The sequence below is a fragment of the Carlito syrichta genome, unplaced genomic scaffold (genome assembly GCF_000164805.1).
Source record: "Carlito syrichta isolate Samal-C Ts95f unplaced genomic scaffold, Tarsius_syrichta-2.0.1 Scaffold316401, whole genome shotgun sequence".
Lineage (NCBI taxonomy): Eukaryota > Metazoa > Chordata > Mammalia > Primates > Tarsiidae > Carlito > Carlito syrichta.
This window is the reverse complement of record NW_007260497.1, coordinates 142,861-150,003: the sequence shown is the minus strand read 5'-3', so window position 1 is coordinate 150,003 and position 7,143 is coordinate 142,861. Positions and strand designations below refer to the sequence as shown.

The window sequence follows — 7,143 nt, the reverse complement described above, 5'->3', positions numbered from 1 at the left end:
CCCGCGGGCTCAGGCAATCCACTCACCTCAGCCTCTCACAGCCTGGGATTACAGGCTGAGCTACTGAGTCCAGCGAGAGGCTTTTAATTTGTTTGTTGACTTCTATCAGACTTTCTCACAGATTAATTCTCTCCTTCTCACTTCCAGATTTTCCCCTCTTGATTTGGTTGTTATAATCATTTCTTAACCAGAGTTCCTGTCTCCATTCTTTTTTTTTTTTTCTCTTAACTGGTTTATTTTCTCTTTTTATTTCAGTATCTTTAGGGGGTACAGTTTTTGGTTACATGGATGCATTGTATAGTGGCAAAGAAGTCTGGGCTTTGAGTGTAACCACCAGCCCTGTCTGTGCACATTGTACCTGGTAGGTGATATTTCATCCTTCCGCCTCTTCCCCTCTTCCTTCTGAGTCTCCAGCCTCCCTCCATTCTTTCTTCACTGTGATTTGCCCATCATTTTGTCCCTGGATGGATCTTTGAAAATACAAACCTGGTTATATCACTCTCCTGCTAAAAAATATTTAAGGATGGAATCATGCTTCTGCAGAGCATGGGTTTTGAGGCACATGGATTGTGAATCCCATCTGTTCCTTGGCCACTGTTGGAGGGATGCTGGCCTTTCTAAGTGTAAACTTGCTGAGTTCATGAGCTAATCTATTTAATGAACATGTTTCAAGGCCTGGTATGGAAAGTGGATTTCCTTCTTCCCCCTGCTTTACAAGATTTTATCTGTCTCTTCCAGCCGTGCATGGCTGAGGTTGACGCATTTGTGTGAGCTCTTAGCTGGATTCTGAGTGTTGTTGGGAGTAATTATGTAGTTACTGCAATATCCCGTAGGCTCTGCAGGGCTAGAGACACAGCCAGCACTGAAGGATGAAAGATTGCGTTTGATAAGCAGAGATCATCGAGGTATCAGGAACCAGTAGAAATAGCAGGTACTGGACATAGTAATACAATCTGGGCAGGACGAGGCTGCAATACTGAGATGGGTGTCTTAGACAACACTAGAGCTACCAGAGCCAATTTGTTTCAGAGGCTGAGGCTTGATGGCAGGAGGTCATAAAGGGACCCAGGAAAGTTGTGTTTGCCTGACTGCCATGGTGTGTGTCCTGTGTGCTAGAATGTAGTTCCCTCCGGGTCCCTGCTCATTGTAATTGTCTGGGGAGGGACTTTGCCCAGTACAACACACCTGAGTATGGGGTAGGTGTTCTTGGCCTTGTGCAGATTTGCTGTCTGACTTTGGAAGTCCTGGCTAACTAGACTTGAATGTCTTGGTTTGTGTCAAATAATATGTGGAGGCTCTAGAGTTAACTTACCTCCACTGTTTGCTTGCTCCATGACCTTGGGCAGAAAACTTGCTAAGCCTCAATTTTCCCATCTGTGAAATGGAGATAATAGTACTGCCTATCTCATAGCTTTGTTGCTTTAAATGACCCAGTGTAAAATGCTTAGTACAATGTCTGGCCTATAGTAAACTCAGTGAAAACATTAGCCCAGGTGGTCAGAGATCTGAGTTCTAAACTCAGCCAACCACTGATAAACTACAAAACCAATGGACAAGTCATGGCCATTTTGGTACAATTAAGAAAACTGGCCAGACAATACAGTTTATGCCTGTAATCCTAGCACTTTGAGAGACTGAGGAGGGAGGATTGCTTGAGCCCATGAGTTTGAGAACAACCTAGTCAACATAGCAAGACCCCTATCTCTACAAAAAAATTAACCAGGCGTGGTGGTTACGCCTGTCGTCTCAGCTACTTGGGAGGCTGAGGCTGGAGTATTGCTTGAGCCCGGGCAGTGAAAGCTGCCGTGAGCCACGGTCATGCCACTGCACGCTAGCCTGGGCAACAGTGAGACCCTGACTCAAAAGAAAAAAAAAATAGACAGCTGAGTGACTGACTTTCTACTTTCACGTCTTACCCTTGGATCTAATACATTGTACCGTCCTGGGGTTTTATTCTGTCTGTTACTACAGAAGGCTCTCTTTCACTGGGCTTGGAAATTTCTTGTTGAATTGGAGATTTTTGCCTACCGGTTTTTACAAATAAGATCTGCTGTATACTCACTAGACTGGTAGGAGTGGACAACTGCAGAATGCTTTGGGAGAACATGAATCTTTTAAATCCCTATGTTTTAACTTGTTGCCAGAAAGGTCTTTTAAATCCATATATTTTGACTTGTTTAAAGTGGTCCTTTGTAAAATCAATTTGATCTATTTGGTAGCAGCATGTGCCATATAGACCACTCATGCACGCAGTATCTGGGGTATAGCTTGATCATTCCTGTACCCTTTCAGGGGAGGGTAGGATTTCTTTATCCAGGAGGGGACACACCTCTGCCCTCATGTCAGGTGGCACAGACCTCACAGACAACTTGATGATTGTCCAACTATATCTCCCATGGCTGACTGCTGATATGCTCAGCAGTTACCAGGCAAAGGAACCAGGGTGTCCATCTTGCTGTGACCTAGATAGGAGATTGAAACCCTGGCCACTAGTCCTGTCTCTGCCACTAACCAACAGGAGCCTCGGTATTATTGTCTGTGAACTTGGCTTAGTAGACCATCCTTCCTCATGCAGCTAGTTGTCAGTGAGTGTGAACGTAATAGCATATTCCAAGATTCCATAGTGAGGCTGCCTCATTCTGCCCCAGCTTTTCAGAAAGCACCCCTGTTCCAGGCACCTTCCCTCACTTTTCTCCCATCAAAACCTCCCCAGTTTGTCAGAGTTTTATAGGATGCTTGACTAATCTGATGACTAAATTTCTTAAAATTTGAAAGAATAAGGTGAGTGGATTGCCTGAGCCCGCGGGTTTGAGACCCGCCTGGGCAGCGAGACCTCATCTCTACAATAAATCAAAAAATCAACCGGGCGTGGTAGCGCATGCCTGTAACTCCGGCTACTTGGAAGGCTGAGGCGGAAGGATCGTCAGAGCCCGCAGATCGAGGCTGCGGTGGCCGGGAGCGGCCACTGCACTCCAGTCTGGGCGACAGAGTGAGACTCCAACTCAAAAAAAAAAAAAAAAATTGAAAGAGTAGAACCAACTTAATTATTCTGGCTTCACCTCAGACTTCTAAGAAGGCCCTTATCTTTAGGGTGGAATTTCAGACAGTGTTGGGAATTCAGCTGGGGAGATGTTTCAGGGGAAGACTGACACCAGGCAGCCTGTTTCCTAGTTTATAGGCATTGTGTACTTGACATTCTGCTTAAGTGAAAGATAGAGAGATTATAGTATTTGTGTTGCTTGTTGATGGTAACTAACTGTAAAAAAGCACCTTCTTTATGCTGAATGCTTGATTATAGCAACTGGGAAATTGGATTTTAATGAACTTCCCTAATGGAGATTCTGGAGGCTCCCAGTAGCACCATCAGGAATAGAAGGTGTCCTACAGAGGTTTTTTTTTTTGTCTTGTTTTGTTTTTGGTTCTCTCAATTTCTGGACATTAAGTTTGAATAAAAGAGACAGTTCTGGTCTGCAAGTCCACAGACTGAGCTTAGTAGCAGTCCTGCCACTGTTCCTTGTGTGAGCTCAGGCAGGTTTCTTCACAGATCTGATTTCCTCATTTTTACAGTGATATGTCGGACTAGGTGTGAGTGAGACAAGGGCCCTTTCATGGGGGAGAAAGGCTTATGTAGAGTGAAAAGGGCTCAGTTCTATGTCAGGAACTTCTGCAGTGCTGTAGGGCAGGAGTTAGACTGTTGAGAAGAGAAAGTGACATTTGAGTTGATGATTGTCCAAATATATCTCCGATGCTGATATACTTAGCAGTTACCAGGCAAAGGAGCCAGAGTGTTCATCTAGTTGTGACCTAGATGGGAGATTGAGACCCTGGCCGCTAGTCCTGTCTTTGCCACTAAACAGCAGGAGCCTCGGTATTATTGTTTGTGTACTTGGCTCAGAAGACCATTCCTCCTTATGCAGCTAGTTGTCAGTGAATGTGAACATAGCAGGGTATTCCAAGATTTCCAGCTAAATTCTCAACACTGTCTGAAATTCCACCCTAAAGATAAGGGCCTTCTTAGAAGTCTGAGGTGAAACCAGAATACTATTAAGCTGGTTCTATTCCTTCATATTTTAAGAAATTTAGTGATCAGATTAGACAAGCATCCTACAAAGCTCTGACAAACTGGGGAGGTTTTGATGGGAGAAAAGTGAGGGAAGGTACCTGGAACAGGAGTGCTTTCTGAAAGGGTGGGGTAGAATGAGGCAGCCTCACTATGGGATCTTGGAATACATTTGAGTGACATTTGAGTTAGACCTGGCTCTGGGTTGCCTTCCCCCTAAAATTCATGTGTTGAAACCCTGCCTATCAGTGTGATGGTATTTGGAGGTCATTCTGTTTAGATGAAGTTGTTAGTGTAAGTAAGGCCTTCATGATAAGATTAGTGCCCTTAGAAGAGGAAATCAGAGAGCTCCCTTACCCCCTTCAGTACCCCCAACCGAGGACTAGCAAGAAAGTGGCCATCTGCAAGCCGGAAAGAGGGCCCTCACTAGGAACCAAGTAAGATGGCACCTTGATCTTGGACTGCCATCTTACTTGGTGAGAAATACATGTGTGCTGTTTAAGGTGTTTAAGCCATGCAGTCTGCCGTGTTTTGGTACAGCATCCTGAGCAAAGGAATCCGGACTTTCAAGGGTGAGGGTAAATAGGTGTTGGAATAGAAGACTGGGGAAGAGGAAAGACATCAGGCATAACAAAAGTTCAGAGGAATCAAGGGAATTAAATGGACTGTGAGTCTCTCAGGTGCTCCTTCTGACTCCAGCCTTCTGAAATTGTCACTCAGATGCTTCCTCTCCCCTCAGCCAGGCCTTTGGTCACGTAAGTGAATTTAGAAGGTCGATCTGGGTTTTCTTCTTCTTTTTTTTTTTTTTTGAGTTGGAATCTCACTCCATCGCCCAGGCTAGCATGCAGTGGCATGCTCACGACCACCCCAGCGTCAACCTGCTGGGCTCTGGTGATCCTTCCTCCTCAGCCTTCCAAGTAGCCAGAACTACAGGCATGCGCTACCACTCCTAACTAATTTTTTAAAAATTTATTGTAGAGTCACGGTCTCACCAAGTTGCCTGAGCTGGCCTCGAACCCGTGAACTCGGGCAATCCACTCACTTCGGCCTCCCAAAGTGCTGGGATTACAGGCTGAGTCACCGAGCCTGGCCGGATTTGCTTTTTCAAATGAGATTTCTCAGTATACCAGAAACCACTTAGTCGGTTCTCTTCTAGGGGCTAGCTCAGTTCTCTTTGGTACAGTATTTGGGTTTGTTTCTATGTAGGTGAGTTCAGTTCTGAGTAGACTTTTGGCCCAGAAGAAATATTCTAGGGTCAAGGGGGCCCTACCTGTACGTGTTATCTATTGCCACACCCACTTGGGTCATATTCTCACCCTGAGTAAATCTTAGCTTTAGGCCAAAATGAGCTTAGGAGCACGAGTGTGGGCACTTCTTTGTTGCTGTCTACACCTTTTCTTGTGGGCTAGATTGGCCTTCTCACAGGAACACATCTTCTCTACCCTTAATGGGAAGAGAGCCATATGAGCTTATTTAGGATATGGTTTATGGTGCCATGTCACAGAGCCACAGTAGCGCCTGAGACAAGACAGAGGTTTATTTACCTCTCAGGATGTGCTCCAAGTTTCTGGCAGTGGCTCTGTTCTGACTTCCAAGATGCCCGGGCCCAGCTCTTTCATCATTCTGCAGGCCCCTGATGCTGCTCCTCTGTGGTATTCAAAAAGACTCCCATGCTTATCTTTCAGCAGCTGGGAGGGGAGAGGTATGCCTCTTTCTTTTAAGGGCACAACTCGGAAGTTTTGTCACTTCTGCTTGTATCCCATAGGTCAGAATATCTGCACCTGGCTGTCCTCACTGAAGGGAAGCTGGAAAATGAACTCTTTTCTTATGGAATAAGTGGAAACATGAGTATTGGGGCAGCCATAGCAACCTCTGCCACATGAGCTAAGGCAGAACAGTGCAGGGCTTGAGGGGGTTTTTGGAGGTCTGTCCTGTGCTGGTGGGATCTGTGGTGGGGGACATGGTGAAATGGCAGCAGCCGTGCCTCTGTGTTACTTCTCTGGAAGGGAGACTTCCTCTAGGACCCATACCTGTTTCTATTCTTTTCTGCCCTTCAGCTACCTTTATTGTGCGGGTTAGACTTTGCTCTGGTCTCTGCTTATCCCAGCCACATGGCTGAGCTCTGTGGTAGACGAGCAGTTTCCCCATGAGTGGCTGTGATGTTACTCTCCCTCCTGGAAGCAGCAGTGTGATGATAGTTGTCCCTAGTTGTCCCTGTGCTCGTATAAGTTGATGCTGATCGGGTGGAAAAAACGGGAGCCAGCTGTGCAGAGGGAGCAAGAAGGACTATGATACTCTTCTTCATGGGCACCTGTGGCCTGAGGAGAGGATAAGTGACCATACTGGAGAAAAGCCTTGCCCTCCTCAGGTGACAGCTTCTCTTGGATCCAGAGCCCTTGCAGGAAGGCTCTTAGTCCAACCCAGTCAGGGTAGCCAGGAAGAAGCTGTACAGCCAGTACATGCTCTATGGGGCATAGATCACCTGGTCTGGCTGTCCCTGGAGAGATCTGGCAGTTATCCAGCACTTTTTTCTGGAGAGAGTGTATTGCCACAAAATAACAGCTAACATTTGAGTACTTCAAATGTTGGGCACTGTTCTGTTCCAAGATGTTGTTTTTTTTTTTTTGAGTTTGTATCTCACTTGGTCACCCAGGCTAGAGTGCAGTGGCCCGCTCATGGCCACCTCAGTGTCAACCTGCTGGGCTCCTGCGATCCTTCTGCCTCAGCCTTCCAAGTAGCTGGAGCTACAGGCACGTGATACCGGGCCCGGCTAATTTTTTTTTGATTTATTGTAGAGACGAGGTCTCACCAAATTGCCCAGGTGGGTCTCGAACCCGTGGGCTCAGGCAATCCCCTTGCTTTGGCCTCCCAAAGTGCTGGGATTACAAGGTGAGCCACCGAACCTGGCCTCTTTTTTCTTTTTTTTTAATAGATGGGGTCTTGCTCTGTGCCATGCTGGAGTGCAGTGGTGCTGTCATGGCTCACTGTAGCCGTGACCTCCTAGGCTCAAAAGGATCCTCCTGCCTCAGCCTTGTGAGGGACTGCAGGTGTGTGCCACCATGTCTGGCTAATTTTTTTTTTTT

At 46.4% G+C, this 7,143-nt stretch overlaps 1 protein-coding gene across 1 annotated transcript in view; it reads left to right on the top strand.

Moving 5' to 3' along the window:
* Nucleotides 1-7,143, top strand: part of PHF20 (PHD finger protein 20) — a 164,940-nt gene that overhangs the window by 113,439 nt on the left and 44,358 nt on the right. The gene's annotated exons all lie outside the window — the stretch shown is intronic.